Below are 21,558 nucleotides of genomic sequence, written 5' to 3'. Positions count from 1 at the left end.
CTTAACGATTCTGCGATTCTATGTGGGGCTCTAGCCTTGGCTAAAGTTGTATCATTGTTTTAAGAAATAAAGAGAGAAAAAGTTGGTAACACTGTATGGCTATGGTCTTTCAGTATTGTTATCATGGAATATATAATTTCAGCACTGATGAAGTACTGCCTAAGAATTTGCCTCATTTTAGGACCAGAAAGAAACAAAGCCAAGTAAATATGGAAGGGCAGAGAGGAAACAGAGAAAGGACAATTTATACTGAACTGTTGAGGAAGGCATGCAATTTTTACCCTCTCTTTTGAATTGTTTCCTCAAATTATCCTTCCCTGTATCTATTTATACAGCAAAAGAGACCTTGACATTCCACCACAGAATTCTCCAGGTGAGAAGGTCCCTCAGGAGGTCTCTACTCCAGGCTCCTCTCCAAAGCAGGGACAGCTCTGGGATCAGACCAAAAGCAGATAACACACATGGTCTTCCAGTGATATGGAACTTCCTTTATAAAGAGTATTTTAAGAGGTTATTTTTAACCCTAAATATGGCATATCATTTCTCTATGTTAGATTTCATAAATGCTTTGTATTCATTATTTTAGGTGTATACAGTGGATGGTATCATGGTCACTATGTACATGAGAAAAGAAACCACCACTGTAAACTTCTGAACCAAAAGGACAAAGGAGACCAAAAATTGATGATTTAGAAAATATTTTTTAAATTTGGAATTTCCTATGTTTCTGAGACTGAAAATTTCTATTTCCAATTTTATACTAAGTGTCATCAGATTACTTCAGTTATGAAGAAGTTAGATGGATTATCTGCAATCCCAGAAAGTAGTAAAAAAGCACATAAGGACTTTTCCAGTCTTCAAGACCATTTTGGAAAATCCATATTTGCTCCTTAATGACCAATATGTCAACAGTAAGATTTGTATAGTGCATTCTTTACATATTTGTGTGCCTTTCCTTCAGTAATCAGATGTTAAAATGGTTATTTACTTGACTAGGGTCATGTAAAGAAATCTTACTTCAGTTGTCCCCCTTTGGTTAGGAATTAAAGAAGTTTCTGTCTAGCTGAAAAGCATAGGTAATATTGCATGGATGCAAGCTTTAGAGCCACGATCAATACTGTATATGCAGTAGGGAATCTATCTTAGCACCACATGTTGGTTCTAGTACATAAGCTAAGATTTCTGCATAGACCCTTTCCATTGGCTACAATGTTTACATGTGTTTCATATTGTGGTGGGTTGACCCTGACCAGCAACTAAGCACCCACCCACCCTGTTAGTCACTCCCCCCAACCCCCCAACAGGATGTAGGAGAGAATAGAAAGACCAAAAGCAAGAAATCTTGTTGGTTGAGATAAAGGCAATTTAATAACTGAAGGAAAGAGAAAAGAGGAAAAAAAAAAGAAAATAAGTGATGCAAGGCAATCATTCATCATCTGTCATAAGCAGAGCGATGTTCACCCAGTCTCCAAGCAATGGCTATTTTGGAAAGACCAAAACTCCAGTTTTTATTTCTGAGCAGAACGTCATATGGTCTGGACTAGCCCTTTGGTCATTTCAAGCCAGCTCTCACAGCTGTGTCCCCTCCCAGCTCTTGCCCCCTCCCAGCCTACTTGATGAGGGTACAGGCAGTGAGAAACAGAGAAAACCTCGATGCCATGCAAGCACTGTTCAGCAAACACCTAAACCACTGGTGTGTTATTAACACTGCTTTAGTCACAAATCCAAAACACAGCACCATACAGGCTGCTTTGAAGAAAGTTAACACCATCCCAGCCAGACCCAATATGCATATAAACGAATGGATTGTCTGTATGTTTCTTCTTTGTAAATTTCTAGCATCATAAATACTGAAAAGAAATTATTAATTAGCATTTGCTCAATATAATTAAGTGATCTTTATCAAATGATGCCAAATGTTGACTTTGAACACAGTAGGAAATAATATGAAACTTACTATTTTTTTAAAAACAAAGACATTAGAAAGTTTGTGTTAGCATACTAATATCAGTGATCCAAAGGTAACTATCACTATCTTTTGGCTGAGCTTTTACTTCTCATATTGTAAGTTTCTTGAGCTGATAACTGAATTTTAAAGGAGGTTTAACAGACCCCCACAAAAAATACCTTTACACATTATATGATACCACAAAAAGATTAATACTAGAAAAGGTCAAACTAAATCTTGAATATCTAATATAGTCAGGGTTCTTCTTACTTAAAACAAATGTTGTGGAACAGGAAAGGTGAAAGGGTTCAGGCAGGAAAAGAGCAAGGAAAACCTAAATTATTGTTTCCCAATCACTTCAAGTATTTATTTTAAATAATTATTAACAAATAGCCTTGTATTTGGCAAATAATCACAAACACATTCTTGTCTGAAGATGCATGAATACCCTGAGGAGCACTGAGTTAAGCTCAGCTCCTGCTGATGCAACCTCTGCAGCTGGACAGCTGATATAGCTGATAGCAGCTATTCTCAATGGGTTACAATTGCATTGATCTTAGTCTCCTGTTCAGCAAACAAAACAAGACTAGGTTAGCGTGCCTTCCCCATGGAGGCCATATGCTCAAGACTCTGCTCAGCTTGGTCTGCTGGACTATCTGTAGTTTCTACACATCCTTCCTGAACCCAGGGACACAAAACTGAACACAGTATTCCATCTGTGGCTTTGTCAGCACCAAGTAGAAGGTGATAATAATTTTTCTCAATCTGCTGTCCATGATCCCCCTCATATAGCTCTGAGCACTGTTTGCCTTGTTCACAATGAGTTCAGCCCAGCATTCAGTTTAATTCCAGGTCCTTTTCAGCAAGGTTGTTATTAATCAGCTCTTTCCCTGCCTGTACTGACACACAGTGTTATTCTGCTTTCACTGCAGAACTTTACATTTCTCTGTATTGAAGGTAGGTTAGTCCTCAACTTTCTCTGGACACCTCTGGATTGAAGCTCTGTGTTCATTGTGTCAGCCACTCCCCTTGATTTATTGTCAACCACTACTTTAACGGCGGTGTACCCTGAGTCATCATTCACATTGTTGACGAAGATGTTGGACAGTGGGGGCTGCTGTATTAAACCCTGTGGTAGTTCACACATTGCCAGGTCAATATCAAGGAATAGATCATTATCCTTCAAAGTTCAGCAGGTAGGCCAATTTTTAAACCACCTACAGGTGATATTTCCTCAGCTTCCAAATGAAAGCGACATAGCTAGTCAGTTTATTGTAGAAAGAAGTGCGGTCAAGCTTGATTTGCCTGCTGTAACTCCATTTCGACTATTCCCAATTACTTTCTTGTCTTTTGTGTGATTGGAAATTAATTCCAGGATGATGTGCTCTGTGACCTTTCCAAGGTCTGAGATGAGGAACACCAGCTTGTAGTTTCCCAGGTTTTTCTTCTTGCCTTTTTCATAGTTGAATTTAACATTAGTCTTTTTCTCCGGTCTTCAGAAACCTTCCCAACTGGCTGCGATTTTTCACAGGTGTTAAACAGGGAATGTGCAATAGCACTTGCCAGCTATTTTTTCTCTTACAGATGAATCTCATCCAGTCCCATGCATTTGTGTGTATATACAACTTCTCCAAGTAACCTTAACATGCTGCTTCTTCACTGTTGGCTGCTCCTCTCCATCCTGAACTATGCTGGCACATTGTCCTGGTTTCAGCTGGGATAGAGTTTTCTTCTTAGTAGCTGGTATAGTGCTGTGTTTTGGCTTTAGGATGAGAATAATGTTGATACACTGATGTTTTGGTTCTTGCTAAGTAGGGCTAAGCTGTTGCTAAATAGTTGCTGATTAGTGCTTACACTGGTCAAGGACTTTTCAGCTTCCCATGCTCTGCCAGGTGCACAGGGGGCTCAGAGGCAGCACAGCCAGGACAGCTGACCCAGACTGGCCAAGGGGCTATTCCATACTGTATGACATCATGCTCAGTATATAAGCTGGGGGAAGAAGAAGGAAGGGGAGGACGTTCAGCGTGATGGCATTTGTCTTCCCAAGTAACCGTTAGGCGTGATGGAGCCCTGCTTTCCTGGGGATGGCTGAACACCTGCCTGCCGATGGGAAGCAGTGAATGAATTCCTTGGTTTGCTTCATTTGCATGCACAGCTTTTGCTTTACCTATTTAACTGTTCTATGTTATTTTACTTCAGTTATTAAACTGTTCTATCTCAACCCGCGAGTTTTCTCCCCTTTACCCTTCCGATTCTCTTCCCCGTTCCACCAGGGGGGAGCGAGCGAGCGGCTGTGTGGTGCTTAGTTGCTGGCTGGGGTTAAACCACGACACATATGCAAGGGTCAGAAAGCAGACTTCACTTCTCTGTCCATCATGATGGATGAAGGACCCAAACTTAACAGACTTTTATAGCCAGTCCTTTTGTTGCTAATACTAGTTTCCAACTCCTGTATACCCGCTTTTTGTGGTTTAGGTCACTGGGAAGCTTCCCTTTTAGCCAAGCAGACCTTCTGCCAAAATTCCCTGTTTTCCTCCACAATGAAATTATAAGTTCCTGAAGTTATCAACAAATATCCTTTAAAAATGATTCATCTCTCATGGGCAGTCTTCCCTTCCATGGTTCCTTCTCAGAGGAGACTGTCTCACTGCTTCATGAAAAAGCCACAGTTCATTCCCTGAAGCAGTCCTAACTCTGCTGCTTACCTTCCTCCTACAGATCAACTTAAGCATCTCATGGTCGCTTCACCTCAAGCTGATTATTTTGTTTGTTCTACTTATCCATTCTAACTATTAGAGTGATTTTAAAATGTCAGGATGGTATTAAAATATGGAGAGTACTTACTTTGATTGTCAAACAAGTGTTAATGCCTTTTTAGTTTACCAATTCTGGCCCTCTAGATGATAATGGCTAACAAAAATAACATTAAAAACAACTAGGGTGAAAAATATACTCAAATTGTATAGTAAAATGTTGGCTTGTTCCTATTAAAGTTTCCATTTCAAGCATGCAAATTTCAGGGCACTGAATATAGGCTTGTGTTCAAAAATGTACACCTGGATATTGAAGAAATGCAAGATAGCCTTAGAAAGAATTTTTTAACATTACTTTACTGTTGGAATGTTGTTTTCAGATTGTTTTAATTAACTGACATAAGGCTGTTGGTGCTTTGCCCATTCTCATTTCCAGCACTGTTTAGACTTTAGCAGATTCCAGTATCAGAGTTGAATATTAGGGAAGCAAACACTGGTTCTTCTTTGCTTTGTTTAGAGAATTTGAAATGGTTTAGGATAATTTAATCAAAAAATATTGCAGGCAATTACAATACAGCATTATATAAATGCCAGTAGGTTTTCTAGGCCAGAACAAATCTTGCATGCAATAGATTTTTTTTTTGTGTAGTAACCATGATATGGGGAAATTCTTTTACGTCAGCTGCAATGTTTAATTTGATCTGAACAAAATAACATCTGACTGATTTTTTTTCTTTAAGTTTTTTAACATGTAAGTTACATTCAAACTGAAAATTAGTGTTTTGATATAAAAAGAGAAAAATATATTTCTCAATGTAAAAAATGAAACAGGACTTTCAAAAATAGGATTGTGACAGATCGGTAAACCCCTACAATGGAAGACGGCTCAGAGGAGATGGGCAAGGGCCATGTGCTGGTGAAGCTCAGGTAGGAATGTAGGGAGTTAATTGACCACAGTTGTTGCTAAGAAAGCTGAACTTATCTCAACGCAAAGGGGACCAGAAGGTGGCCTTGTTTTATATAAACGTCTGTATCAGTTGAGTGGATCTACTGATTGTGTAAATGTTTTTTTCCCTGACTTAATCAAGAGTGTGAATGTCTTCCTGAGCCAGCCAGACCAGCATGGGGGAGGTGTATGCATTTGCTTAGCCCAACATAGAACATAAAAACCAAACAACAAAAAGGACTTTGTAAATAGCAATGAGCTTTGGCTGGCTTCAACCCATGTGTTCCTTCCTGGCTATGAGGGACGTGCAGCATCATGATGGTGAGCATGTAGACACCAGTAATAAGAACCACGTATATATTATGAATCAGCTGTAACATGCAACAAATGATATGTTCTGCTAAGTGTACTTGTAATGTGACTTCAGTATATTGCTGTATCATTCTGCTAAATGAAAAATCCTGTGTAACATCAAATATCTACAGATAAATAAATTTGGTGTTAAACACTAAACTCTCCTTGTGTGGAATATCTAAGAGAACCTGCTCAGAGACTATTGGACTCTGACAGGTTTCCATAGACTTTCCCAGACAAAATCAGTTTTTGACAAGGTGAGAGCCTGGACAATATGCAAAGTAATTGGATTTTAATAGATCAAAATGAAAGGAGAGCTTCCAGTACCTGCTAGTGTAAAATTAAAGTCAAATAAATAAAATAAATAGTAAATAAATAAATCAACAGATTGACTTTTGCTCTGAGGAGATTTTTGTCAGTTGGAGAGAAGTTAGGCAAAATACTCCCCATTAAAGCCCCACTGAAACTCTGTTTTGATTTCAGCGGACAACGGACAAAATCTGTGAATAATACCACTCAGTATGAATTATATTTAATTAATTTCATTTTTTTCTTTTTTGGAGAGCTTCTTCCTCTGCTTCAGTTAAACTTGGAGAAGGTGGCAATACTTTGCTGAATTCGTTTAACCCAAATGAGGGAGAAATGACTACAATAATCTGTACTTTGATGTTATTTTGACTTGATGAATCTTTGTATACTTCACAACTAAGATACCAATATGGAAATGGCACTCAAAGGTGTACAGAAGTCACTCCTACCTGTAGAAAACAAAGCCATTGAGCAAACTCAATACAGCTGCTTTAAACCCAAAGTGAGAAGTATCTTTTACATAGCTAATAAATATGATCAAGGAAACATAGCGTGCCTGTTCCAACATAGAGAACCACCAGGATCATCACTTATGACGGTGTGGGAAAACAGCGGTAAGGTTGGAGTGTTGGGAGATTCAGGCACCAAGTAACACAACAAAGATGAGCACTGTAAAGACAAGGGCTATTGAACCTCACATCGGACAGGAGTCTCTTTTGGGTCCTGGCCTCAGAGCCAACACCTCTACATTAGCTGGTTACTGCAAGGCTTTCACAAAGGTCTTTTCTACAGATCCAAGAACTGAATGCAATAGGTAATAGAAGGAAATAACTGAAAAGCAGAATAAAGAGAGGATGAAGTCCAACTTAAACATTTCTTTTTTCTGATTTGTGCACGTATACTAAAGACTTCACAGTGTTGGAGAGTTTTTTCAGTATACGTCTATACACTGTGGCAATGTTTTAGGGTTTTTGTTATATGTTCATCTTTTCTTCCCTCTTTTCTGTGTGATACTCTTCTTGTGCCATGTTTGCTATGGCCTGTGTAATGGAAAAGTATTTGACAACAAAACTGTTTTTGAACTGCCTTGGTTTTGGATAGCCCCAGCTAAAATAAGCTAACAAGTTTATGCTTCAGTTGCTTTCCATTTAGAGAGAAACATTGACAAAGAAAAACAGTAATCTGTAAATTACTGCAACTGAGGGATGAGTTTCCCTAGGGCTTTTAAACTTTGTCCTTCTACTTTTACTCCATACTTGCAGTTCTGGAGATATTTTTATAGAAGTGTTTTGTGATTCTATTTCTATCTTTGTAACTAAATTGTATTTTCTCCTATATATCATTTATCCAAAATGAATGAATGTCTAAATGAACCATACTCCTAACTCTGATGTATCAAGGAGCATTGGCTGAAAAATGTCTGATATTTCAACATTTAGTCTTTGGATGACGTTATTAAAAACTTCTATTGAAAGATAGTAAGATTGGTACAAACCTGTTTTAAGCAAAATTATGTCACAACACTTTCAAAAGAAAATGCTTATAACTTCGTTTTCCAAAGAAATATTCCATTTCTACATCTTCTGCATTGCCTACATTTTCATTTCCTTTTCTTTTCTTTCCTTTGTTCTTGTTTTCCTTCACCACTTCTCTGTCTTCTGCATCTCATACCTGTTCCTTCATACACCCCTTCTTTAATATCAAACTTGCAATATCTGTCAGCTTTGTCCCTACACTGCCCCAAAAACATATCACTTTTCCTTGAGACACTGTACATAAGCCTACCTAGAAATAGCCTTACTGGTAGTCCCATCAAGTACTTTTACAGTTACTCCTCCCCTTTTCACAGTTATCCATGCTAACATATTCTATTTACCTTCCTCTGCTTGCAAAGATATGTATATTTTTTTTATCTCTTCACTCACATGGGCAACTATTGCAAAACCACAGCTGACTTTGCCTTTCTGGAATGGATTCAATTTTACTTCTTCTTCCTCCTCTTGCTCATTTACTCTCTCTGTGTCATAAGCTCTATCAACAGAGTGATGCCTGAATTGCGTCTCTGCCTTGTCGCTTCTCATACGAGAAAAGCTGGGTGACAGAGAGATAGAAGGCTCTCTGCTTATCCTTTATTGGATTTTGCTTATCCTTTATCATCTCTTTAGATTTTTTGTCATGTGAAACATAAAATGATTCATACTTATTTGGCAACATATACTTCCAGCTGGCACTGCTTAATATGAATTGTTCCATGCAGTCACAGTGTCCACATTCTTGATGGGAAAGTTTTATGATCTGCTCACTATCACAATTTGGTATCAGAAATAAGGAAGGCCTCATACCATACATAGAGGATGGAGATAGAGAGGCATGCTTTTAGGTGAGAACTAAAGAAAGACAAGGTCAGAATGTACTGCAAGACTAAAGTCATGAAAGACAAAAAGTATTTTTTTGGTTTGGTTTAGTTTTGCACGGACATTGGGTCAGCCACAAAGTTAACATCAGGAAAAGGGAACACAGAGAGGTTTTGGCTTTTTAGGCCACTACAGGCATTGACTTGTAAATTTCTGTAGGAAAAGAGCTAGACGGTTCTAGTTCCGCTCCTTCTTCTGTGTGTTCCTATCTCTCTGATTGTTTGCAGGACTGTCTCACAGTGCTTTACAGTTACAGGCAAGAACAACTTGCCAAAAGGTATTTTGGTTTTAGTAAAACAGCTGCAAATATTTATGCCTTGCTTTGATTTATGTTTATATGATAATTTGGTAATATAAACAGACACAACTCCATGTAAGCATTAGTATTAGGTAAAAGCAACAGTATTGGATAAGAAACCTTCTTCCATAAATTATCATAACTGAGAATCCACCATTGTACAAGAAAACTATTGCAACATATTGGGCTTTTGTTTAAGAAAGCAATTAAATGTGGTTTGGATCAGCTACCATCAATGTAATTATTCGTCAATTATTTGTGTTAGAATATTTGTACATTCCTGAAAGATTTCCTCAGCTTGCTAATTCAACAGCACAGAAATCTCTATAAATTTCTTTCACCAACATTTTTGAGGAATATGAAACCTGTGAGTTCAATTCTAGATTTCTTTCTATCATCTGTAGAGTTTACACTGAATGTTTGTATGGTTCATTTTTATTTCTTGTTTTGTAGTGCAGTTACAGATCATGCATAATAGTGAGCCAGACTGATACTTAGGGCTTGCTCTGAAGTTATAAGCTCTTTTTACAAAATTGGTTTTTAGGTCACCTTCTAACATTTCCCTGTTCAGGGAACCTCACTCTTTTCTACAGATGTCTCATCCAGACATTTATGAATTCATCTTCATAGAAGAGATGCAAGAAAAAGCAACTAAGTCTGAAAGCTATGTGAACACCTGGACCACATCAGGTATTTTACCTTCTTGTTTTCTGTGTTATATACAGTCAGCATTCTAGGTTTATTTTTAATTGAGCACTAATATTAATGGTCTCCATTTTGCAACCAAAAGGAATATCAGCAAACTATGTAAAACATTCTAAACTTTTCATTCAAATGTCTTTATATGTGTAACTTTAAGGGAAAGACTACCATTAGATTCTGGTAAACCAAAATCTTTGCTTGCAGAGCCAAGCTAAACTTGGTATTTGAAGCCAAAACATAAACTGAGCCACTAGAGCTGACTGCATGTATATGAAAAGGAAAATAAGTAATACTTATATACAGAATTCCTGTGGCAAAATATTTTTTGTCCTTTCTATTCTCAACTTCTTCATAGGTTCCTACTACTTTACTATATCATTGTTAGGAAGAACTATAAAAACAAAAATTTGAAATGTGTAAACAATCTGCCATATTTATGGCATGGTATAGCAAAAATACTGCTATGTGACATGATACAGTTCCCTGAAATATCCATGTTACCAGTCAGTTATATCAAACAAGGATCTGTGATATTTTCAAGCAAATATATCCTGGCATATGTCATTGGTTCTCAATATGCTTTTCCACATGTCACTTTGCTCCATTTCTCATCCTCTTCTCTTTAAGACACACTTTTTCCAGTGTTCTATGCATATATATGTGCACACACACAGAAGTCAGAAAGGCTATTCCAACATACTGAGGCACTGGGAACTGAGTTGGTGTGGGGTGGCTGAGGCAGAGCAGAAAGTGTGGCTGTATTTACTGCAACATCTTTGTATCACGATATGCCGTTTGAAGAACTACTGCTGTAGTTGTTTTAAATATTTATGGTTGGAAATACATGAGTTTCAATGTGAGAAAGCCAGCAACAAGGGCATCGAAAGGAAGAGGGAAGGTGATAATGTAACATTAGACTCTTATTAAAAAATGCCTCAACCCACTTTTCCTTAAATAAGCCTGCCATCATTTTAGTTTCTAATATTTTGTGGTTAACCAGAGCTAGAAAAATAATGGTCTGATCCTACCTACTGATGTTGATTACAAACATCCTCATGAACTTCAGTGGGATCTGGAAGTAGTCTTTCATGCCTTGTACCTAGTAGTTAAAGATGGAGAGAGTTGGCTTTCCTTGGTATATGGTTTCTGGCACTAGCTCTGGTTTGTGTTTTGTTTTGTTTTGCTTTGCTTTGTTTTGTTTTGTTTTGAGGTTGGCATTTTTTTCTCCCCAAATATATAAACCTCAACTTTGAGTTTTCCGTCTCAGTGTCCAAAATATTTGCAAGTACCATGCTAGAGAGTGACGGATAGCAAAGATTTTCACCTCCTATAAAAGTTTAGCCTCTGACTGAGTGGGGATCCTAACAACTGATGACCCTTTACAAGGGAGCAACTAAATTTAAGGGGCCTGTGACTTTTGTCACACTGGGAAAAATAGACAGTAGCAGCATCAAGATAAATAATGTAGTAATTCAAGGAAGTAAATGGGGAGAATATTTTTTTATCAAAGGAGTCTTTAATCATCTTTAAACATTAAAAATGTGAAAAAGGGATAAAATTCAATGGTTATTACTACATGGAAAGTAGAGAGAGACCACATTTTTCTTTCAGGAAGGTTTTTTTATCAATTTTAAAGGAAAAATGTTATAATTTCTGTGTCTTGAAGGCCATATGTAAAATTATACTTTAACCCATAAATGAGTCAATTTATTTTGAAAATTACTTTTGTAAACAAAAACTTAGGATTAAAATTCTTACTGGAGACGTTCTGTAGTGCTTGTGCATCATAGCAGATGTATTCATCCCCATGTGTGTAAAATACCTTACCTTTAACCAGACAACCACAACCAGTGTGTTTATGATACTTATAAGCTATATTCACATAGTGTCTTTTGTCAAAGCACATAAATGAAGTATATTTTAGAAATCCATCCTGGTATGTGGACACTATGTCAAATAAAAAGGAGGAAACTATTTTATAATTCTAGGTTGCTGAGGAGCAGATAACGGTCATGATGATGTCTTTAGTTGGAGCAGTTCATACCCATAAATTTTGAGTTTATTAAAAAAAATGATGGTCTTACTAAAATTACAGGAAATAAATCCACACATACTTTGGAAGTTTGCACATTTTCAGAGAAATAAGGAACTGTAAGGTTACTTATGAGAAAAGTATATTAAAATTACTAACCTCTTACTCTTCAAAGACAAATATTGGCTGAAATTATTATTTCAATTGTTGCAATGTCTTTTTTTTTTTTTTTCCCTTAATGTTATTCTATACTAACTTATTGCTTTCTAACAAGGAAGGCTTAGCAAATCTAGTTTTAGTTTTGTGTTCACACTGTAATTGTGATTTTGTATTAATGAAAAAAAAAACCTCATCAGCACTAATTCATATATAGTACCTACAGCTAAATAAATGTTTGAAGATCATGAAAATACAAGGATTAATAGTCATACTTTTATAAAATAAATTGATACATTAAATTCTCAGTCTATAGTTGAACACAAAATAGATCATTTCATTCAAAGTCTCAAGCAGGCAGCAATCTCTGTTAAAATCAGTTACATATCTAACACAGTTGACCTTCTATTTAATGTTAAGACGTTACAGAGTTTAAGTCAAAGACACAGTATACCTTACCCCTACTGTGTTGATCTGTCTTCATTTTCTGCTTAATCAGGAGTAAATGTTTTAGAAAGCTTGTCTAGCTGGATGGAGAAGATGGAAAAGGTCGAGGATTGAGCACCATTTTTACAGTCTTGAAGGCATGCTTTCAGCTGTCCTATGTTCTTTCCAAATTCAGTAAAATCACTGTTATGTTTCAAAAGAAGTAGAACATAAAAGAATAAAGAAGAATACTGATGAAAAAGAAAATTAAACAAAAAATATTAAATTAGATTTACTTCCATCTCTTACTTCCAAAATAACTATTTAGCAATAATAAAACACAATGTATTTTGTATACTGTAACAGTACAGGAAAGAGCTCAGTGAGTCTTGATGATTGACCATTTCCTATTTTATAATTACTCATATCTTCTTATCAGAAATAACATGCCTTGATGCCTGCAATGGCCCCATTTAGATGTATGTTGCAAACTGTAACTCTTAATATCATTGAAGTTTCCTGTTGTAACAGAATTTTTGAACACAGAGAAATCAGGTCATGGGAGAAATTTACATCCTCAAAGATCTATTCAAGATTATTCTGTATATATACATGTATATATATACTGTGTATACACAGCCAATTTATGCAAATAGAACATTTTTGTCATGGGAAAAATATTTGGAATGCACTTTGCTTCATAAAAAAAATATCAGTTCAATTCATCCATCTCCTTTTACTCTTGGAAACTGAATCTCCTTTGAGTTACATGTTGCAGAAGTTCATAATCCAAACAAAAGCAGAGTCACCATGAAAGGAGACATTCCAAACATTTGCAACAAAAACAAGCTTACTAAAAGGGAAAAAAAAAAGAAAGAAAAAAAGAAAAAGGGAAAAAAGTATTCAAGTGTTCCCAAAAGTAAAAGGACAAAAGTTAATTGAATGTAAGAGCACAGTAAAACAAGTGTTGGAAATAGGCAGGAATATGACCATGTACATATAGAAGAAAGACTGTTGACCTATTAGCTTCATGTAATGTTTCTACAAATGGAGAAGCTCCCCAAAATAATTAAAAAATCTTTAAAGTCTCCTTTAAAGACTGCGGTTTAGGAAAGCATTCTTCTTAGACACATGGAATTAAATGTTGTTCTAAAAAGCAAATCTGTATTTTTTGTTATTGCTTTTTCATATTAGAATGTATTTAAACATAAACTTAAACTTGCGATTCACTTGGAATGAATGCATTCCTTCTTTCAGATGAAGAACAAGGGAAAGTTCCAATAATTTCTGCAAAGGAAACTCATAACTTCCATTTTATTGCAGGTAGATTATTTGTTCTCTAGAATTTAACATGAAGTTTCTAAATTGTGATCAGAGCAGAGGAAATTACAGTCTTGAAATGTGTCATTAAAACAGACATTTGAACACATCCTCCAAAATAACGGTTGGGTGTAAATGGTAAGAATTCATCAATGTTTGTATGGGTGAACTTTTGTCTTGTGTACTCTATCTTGAGATGAGTTACCATTCTTTTCAATATCATTGTAACAGATCCTCATTGAAGAAAGAATTTTAGAAATGTAAAAGACCATGATTTATAAATTGTGATTGCTTGTTTTCAAAATATTTTAGTTTAAAAATGCAACAGGGACTATATTAAAATAATATTTTCATACATTATGACAAATTAAATAAAATATTTCGACATTAAGCAAAAAAGTAAATGTTTAAGGTTTGCTAAAACTAAACTATATTTGTTTCCCTTTCTACCTCTGCCATTCTCTCAAGAAACTTTAAGAGGACTGCATGATCAGACTTTAGTCCGTGGTACTAGTATGAGTACATATACTCATCCATAACTTTCCCATGTTCTTCTAGATTTACAGCTATGTGACGGAAAGCACTGGGCTTAAAAGTCATGAGGGCTTCCCTGTTTGGAGCCTAGATTGTGAACAGAGCCCACAGAGCATCTCACCTTCAGCTGTGAAATCCAAGTGTCTAGTCATAGAGATGCATTGACTATTGTCTTGACATAGCCACATAGGCATAGAGAAAGGCTTTATGTGCCCTGTTTTGTTCTTCTCTGACATCGGAACTGTTTTCATTCCTACTGCAGCAGAAGATGAGAAGTGAGATTTAATGGAAAATGTAAAGATCTCAGCTCACTCTTTCCTATGACAAACATAACGTTGATTGTCCAAGTTCTACACAGATACAAAACAAAACAAAAAGCAGGAACACTGGCAACCTAAAAATGTCAGGGTAATGAAATATCTCTGATGACTTCAATTGGAAATACCTGCTTACCATGAAAGGCAGCATGGGTGAAAGCATAAGTTGGTTGGAAGATATAATGAGTGAGAGACAGAGGTTTACCAGAATTGGACATCAATGCCTAGGAGACAAGGAGGAAGAGATCCAGAAGGTATGGCAGTGGACAGGAAGCTTTTGGGGTTTTGTTTTTTTAATAAGTGAGAAATTGTTAGTCATAATACTACAGTTGAGAGCTAAAGATACTGATTGACTTAAGCATTTTTTTTTCTATGACTAAAATATCGGATCCTAGTAATAATAAAATGTGTTCCCAGAAATGCGTTCCACAGATATCTTCCTCCCTTCAGGTATTTTTTTTAGGAACAGAAAACTAAAACAAATGTAAAAGAGGAGAAGTAATTCACTGTTAAAAATAATATTTTGTTAAGAAAGGATCTGAATTTAAACAATCTAACCAACTTAAATAAGTTGTGAAAGTTGGAAATTCTAAGCTGCAAGTATGAAGGCTGACCACTCTTGCCATTCCTCAAATTTATTGAAAAGCCTCTTTTAGCATTTTTCAGAAACAATATTCTAGGAAGTCTACTTGTACAGTATCCAGCCCTCTTCCTGTTCTTTTTGCTGTAGTATTTAATGGCAAGCAGCCAGCATCATTAGCTAATTTGCTGTAGTATTTCCATGTTCAGTGACCTCCTGTTTCAAATAACTTTCAAAACAAATAGTTACTCATTCAAACAAAGTTCCATGCTAAGAAAATATTTAAGTAAGTCTTTGCTTTATCAAGTGTATATATGAGAGCTATTCATTTTAAGATGTGCGTCAATGTAGCAAAATGGTAATGAACAAACACTGAATAAAGTCTTTGAGAGAAAATCCTCCACAGCAAACTTTCATTAATAGTTTTATGGTCATCTGTTCTAACTTCCTTTAAGCTACAAGGTTTTTCTATGGATTACAAGACAAGGCAACAAATAGTGCAGAAGTTCAATGAGAGCTTTTTGGAGTTACAGTAGATGAATTATCTGCTAAACTGCTAATAGGTTTGGAAAATCCAGTGTTATTTGTGTCTCAGTTTAAAAAAGATCAAACAGAACATAGCATAGCAGATTTGAAGGACCATGTAGGATCTCAGAAACTGGTCTTAGCTGGAAATTCAAGGCCCTGACATTCTTTGTATTCTACTGGAATTTATTTATTGACAGTTTTCCAACAATGATTGAGTTGCATAATATGTTCTGCGATTTGAACTTTCTTGAGACATCCAATGCACAAAGAGACAAATCCTGTAGTGGGTGTACTTTTTCAGTCCTTTTCTTTGCTGTGATTGATTACCAACACTGAAGCACTAGTGGGAACAAGGTAAATGGGACAAGTGAAAGAAGAGTGAGGAGAGGGAGCAGGGGATGGAGGACTGTAAGTCTGGAAGTGTTGCTACTAACAAACCTGTGGAGTCTACTCATTGGTGTTCATACACTAGAAGAAAGATTTTCCCAACCACATCTGGGGGCTTTTATGCTAAAGTAAAATACATTGCTCGCTTATTGTTCTACAATATAAGAATTTAGGGAAAAACAATTCTCTGATCATATTTTCATTTAGAGTTTAACGGTACCTCCAGTAAAACAGAAAAAAACAGGTTTTCTGCAAGGAAAGGTCTTTCATCAAAATACCGGATGTCATGTCACCTAAATTATTTTCAAACAGTTCTGAAAACCCACAAACTTATTAACTTAATAGCTTTAAATCTGGAGCAGAAAATGTATTCATGAAAGAGGTTTATTTCTGCATTTGGGAGGAAACAAAAATAAACAAAATCTGGGTAGGAATTCCAATATTTTATCTTTATTTCTCTTAGTCTCTGGTTTATTTATTTGTACTTGTGGAACAAGGTAAGAGAGGAAGGGATCTAGTCTGTGGTACACAGTTCTAGTAACTCATTAGTTTTGTCTTGCCTGTCCAAGTAGGTCTTGGTAGAAGGCACCGTGACAGTTGGTCTCTAGAGAAAAACATTCTGATAAGGTTTCATGAAACTGGTAAAAAAGAGAGTACTCGAGACATTTTAAGGTCAATTAGAAAAGTGCCAAATAGATTTGCAGCCACCTACAGAAGAATGTGTTAACCAATTTTTGTAAACTGAAAGATACAGAATGTTTCTTTCCTTCTCATATTGATACTCCTGGTGTGATCAGACTCAATGATTTAGTATAATTGGCCTGCAGGATATGTATGTCTTTTATTATTTATTTTGCTGCCTTTATTTTTTCCCTTCACGTTTAAATGCATCAAGTTGAATTAATAGAGGTTTCCTAAGTTTCTCAAAGATCAGAGAAAGATTGTTGTGGTTTTGTTTGGGTTTTTTTAGTTTTTCCTTCAGTGATGAAAATAATTCCTCAGTATCATAGGTTATCCCATTTCTGAAAGATGATTGATAGTGTATCTGGCCCTTTGTGATTTCAAACTTTGAATTTATTCCCCAGCTTCCTTTGAAATCGAATGTGAAATACATAACCCTTAATATGCATTGCTCAATGTTAACTACCTTCAATATACAAGTAGCTCATCAAAATTTTAATCTAATCACCAAAAGCTTATTAGCTAACTGCACTATTCATCCAAGTTTATTTGTTTTCTCTGGTTTCAGTAATATAAAACTCTCGCTGGGTCCAATGACAGCAAAGATAAACACTTTATGATGTCCTTTCCTGTTTTACTTTTGTATGACACTAAAAACATGAGGACTGCAAATAATAGGCAGAATTGGGTACAAATGCTTGTATTTACCGACAGTACACAGACATGGAAAAGACAACTGCGTATCTTTGCTCTGAATGTTTCTAAAACATAGAAAGGAGTGAACATTGCTGGAGGGCCTGCAAACTATTTCAAGGGTATAGCTGTCTTACATACCTTTATAATCAGTTAGAGAATGCACGTATATCTTTTTTTTTAGTGTTTTGTACTAAATTACCAGGCTTTTTTAGTTCAGGTTACTGTGTCTTCACAGATAAGTGATGTACAGAGGACTTCTTTGGTTTGATTTATGTACCTTTCCCAGACTTTTAGATGCCTTATCTCTACCATCCTTGCCATTGCTCCTTCCCATCAGGACTTGAAGGAGGAAGAGAGAAGGATGCTGCATTATCTTGCTGCATTATCTTCTGAAATTCTATTGCTGGAGAAGCCTCCTCTCTGCATAAATGATAGCTAATATTTTTACATGGTACTTCAGGCTTTAACCAAGCTTTTAAATTGTACTCTGCTCTGATGAGGAATTCGCCATATGCCTTATAAAGCATGTGATGTCATTTGCATCAGCTGTCTTTCTAATGCACTATCAAAGGCCTTAATTTTATTCTTTAAAACCAAAGTTACTGCATATGCAAAAATTAGAAATCATACCAGTATATAACTGAATAAGAAATTCATTCTCTCCCTCTACTTCCCTGGTCCTATCCCTTTCTCTCTCCCCCTGCTTCACTTTTCCTTTTTCTCACTCTCTCCCTCCCTCCCTATTTGTATACATGAGATATGAGGAGTCACAAAGAGTATGTCAGAGAAATTAATCATAATATGTCTTAATCTGGTAAGTGGTTTGCTAGAAAAGGGATTGCAGTTAAAGTAATACATTGTCCATACAGGGACTTCAATAGTGGCATAAGGTTATTTGTCAGCAGTTTGTGAAATAACCCCTTATCTATTTGTACATGCTGGTGATCAGTTATGTCCATTTATTTGACAAAACTCAGACATGTTTCAGTCAATGAATTGCTGGTAAATTTTCACATATGTGCGTGCTCTCTGAAATTCTGAATACACACCTTGACTCTTTGTTAGACTATAGAAGACCACCTGGAATGAATCTTTTTCTTCAGGTTTGTGACTGTCATGTCCCACCTGGGGAGGAGGGGGGAGGAGTGACAAAGATTTGCAAATCCTCTCTGTGTGGATTAAGGTGGGCCAACACTCAAGGTCCGTACACAAACACCAGCTTTAATAGAAAGCTTCTACAGAGACAAATATTAAGCACAAATATTCGATACCCGCCAACCCTCTCACAGTTATATTCACCCCAGCTATGCGGTTTTACAGAAAATCAAGGTAGGCTATGCAGTACTTGACTTCAATTTAACAACTTTAACAACTTAATCACCTTAGGAAAAGTGAAACAAAGAGAGAGAGAGAGAGAGAGAGAGAGAAAATCACCAGTCCTGGATCCAGCGTTGGTCCTGCCAACAAGGGTATTCGGTGAGGGAAGAAGAAGATTCTTATAGAGATGTTAATTCGGCGCAGGGTGCTTGGTGAGAATAATTCCACAAATCACGCACGCATGAGCATGAGCACGAACGTAAACACGAGTACCGGTACACACACGAGCACACAACACACACAAACTACAGCACATTTATCAGGCTACATGATTAGTATAAACCCACCTAAATTTACACTTATTGGTTAGTGATTAACATTTCGTACACTATTGGTTTACTGTATTTAAATTAGCCTCGCTTGCTATGTAAATTAGCACGCATGCTCCTTTCAGGTGGGGCGGGGGCAAGTCTTTTCGGTCCTGAATTGCGTCGGTGGTCATGATCTCCCCTCGCCACATTTACCTTTCACCTACTTTCTGCAGTTTTATCTTCTCTGGCCACTGTCCAGTCTTTGGTGCCAAGATGTTCACTTTTGTTGGCTTGTTAGCTCTTCTTCAAGGTTAGAGCCGTTAGTTTTCCACAGTTTGTTATCTTTTAGCTCCCTCCCAAATTCCTTTCCCAAGGCACAAGTGGTTAGTAGTTTTGCTAATTGGAAAATTTCATCAGCGACCAGTCAAAACCAAGAGGAGTGATACCAGGACTGTCCCCCAGGCAGTAGGTGTGTGGGGGGGAATAAGACGCTTCACAGACCATGGGGAATGGGGCCGAGGCAAGGCTGTCCTGTCTCCACAGGACTCCCTCCCTCACCCTCACTCCAGGGTACTGTCCGGTCCTGGGTCTTAGCAACTGTCGCTCTGCATTGTGGTTTTAGCACCAGGCTGTTTGAGACATCTTGTTGTTTTACATTAGCAGTTCTCTACAGTGACAGATAGAATTATGTTTTAGTGTAAATATCTATCATCACAAAAAATACATTCTAAATTGGTAAATACTCTTCAGTATCAAAGTTATCTTCTTGAAGCTTTTCTGTCAATAAACTTTACTGTGAGGAAATTAAAGAACAAAAACAAGGGAGACATAAAAAAAATTAAATGACTGTTAATAAATGATACTTTGCAATATCTGCCCAGCAGCATTTCAGTACCACATTTAGAAATTGTCATATCAGTACCCCATTGCTACATCAGAAATTCTCACGGATGAAAACCTAGCAATGTGTTATTTACAAAAATATTATGTGATCAAGGGACAAGGCTCCCTCAGTTGGACCTTATTCTAGGACTATAAGCAGTTATTTTCAGGACAGAATATTGATTACGTTGCCCAAAAGTCAGTTAGTCCTTACTTCCTTTATATAGAGACTGCGTAACTTCCTTATTCAAATTGGAAGTGATCTCATTTTTTTCTTGGATCCTGGTTGAGCAAAAATCTTTTAAAAGTATTTAAGAAATACTTAAAATGTGGAAAAAATACCTACAGACACATTTTTTTTCTATTTATCTAATATTTTTATATGGTGTTTAAACATAATCACCTATGGCACTTCTGGTATCTCTAAAAAAACAACTGAGAATGGAGATATGGGCCATATAAACATTAGGGAAGGTTATTTGGCATGAAAAGACACTTTCATTTAAGCTGTAAAGAATATATCTTGTTTGACCTTACTTGAGTCTCCAGTGATTAGTTCTGAGTCACTGGGAGAATGTGGCTTGGAATTTAATTTTGATTGACAAGTGGCCTCCCACTGAGGGAACACTGAAAAGTGCTGAGGAAGCAACATCCCATATAAGCAAGCTGGTTTTGTGGTTTTGTTTGTGACAATTAGGATAACCAAGAGACAGAGCAGATTAGAGGGTTGCACAAGTACTCCAAACAGTCAGGTTAGGGCCCCAAAAGATCCTCTGCGTGCTTCTAAAGAGCGTTCAGACATTGGTATCTTGTTTGACCCATAAGGTGTACTGACAGTAGGAGGGGACTGAGAAGGCTAAGTTCAGTTTGAGGGTTTCCGAACACAGCAGTTTCTCTGTATATGTCACCTCCTCCTGGGGTCCTGCTGATGCATAGTGTAACTGCCAGCAGGCATAAAAGAGCATGTTGTGCAAATAAACAGTGATGTCTACGATGACATGGATTTGGCACTGAGGAAGCAGGCATTTATCTGCAGAAATGAGTGTGCATTTGTGGCTATGGAAAGAGGCCTTGTGTCTACGTGGCTAACACAATGTGGTGGACTTCATTTTGGCAGAACAGTTTTAACGAAGTGTCCATGTCCAGTTGTTCCTCCAGCCTTTATGAAATATGCTGAAGCAAGCTATCTTGTCCCAGGGCAGTTTTCTATGAATGTGTGAGTTTGTAACAGAAATAAATTCCTCTGGTGCAAGGAAGATTTGACACAAGCAAAGTTGATAATGTCTTTATTTACTAATGGATTTAGGGTGCATTTTCTTACAACCTGAGATTTGATACAACAAGTAGCAACCTTGGAGCACTGGAAGACATTTGAGAAGAGCACATACAGAAGAGACTTGTGTGCATTTACATAGGTAGGTTGGTTTGTCTGTGCTTGTAGCCTTGCTATATTATTTTTCATTGCTTTTGAGGGGAAAAAAGTCATCACATTAAGGAGTTATGGAATTCTCTATGCTTTGCTTGGCAGACTTTCATACAGCAACTTGAACCCACCTAACTTCAGTCTATCTTTAACATAAATCATCCAAAGGGCTTCAGAAAGACATAAGCTATTGAAAATACACAAAGTGCTCTTTTCCCACAAAACTTCAAACATAACAGCTGTT

General features: G+C 36.7%; 1 long non-coding RNA gene across 5 annotated transcripts; it reads right to left on the bottom strand.

Annotated features, from left to right (window-relative positions):
* Nucleotides 1–1,354: 1,354 nt before the first annotated feature.
* On the bottom strand, nt 1,355–18,998 carry LOC148055705 (uncharacterized). 5 transcript variants are annotated; one of them, XR_015705093.1, is made up of 5 exons: nt 18,816–18,998; nt 18,431–18,506; nt 14,314–14,448; nt 12,372–12,542; nt 1,355–4,048 (listed from the first exon to the last, which is right to left on the bottom strand). It is a non-coding gene; the product is annotated as an uncharacterized LOC148055705 (long non-coding RNA). The 5 variants fall into 5 exon arrangements; XR_015705092.1 differs by having other exon boundaries at nt 14,314–14,445; XR_015705095.1 differs by lacking the exon at nt 18,431–18,506 and adding an exon at nt 10,753–10,823.
* Between the last annotated feature and the right edge of the window lie 2,560 nt (nt 18,999–21,558).

Source organism: Nipponia nippon, unplaced genomic scaffold (assembly GCF_047370975.1).
Source record: "Nipponia nippon isolate SJK-2023a ecotype South Korea unplaced genomic scaffold, ASM4737097v1 scaffold_2, whole genome shotgun sequence".
NCBI classification, from domain to species: domain Eukaryota; kingdom Metazoa; phylum Chordata; class Aves; order Pelecaniformes; family Threskiornithidae; genus Nipponia; species Nipponia nippon.
This window is presented reverse-complemented; position numbering and strand designations above follow the sequence as displayed.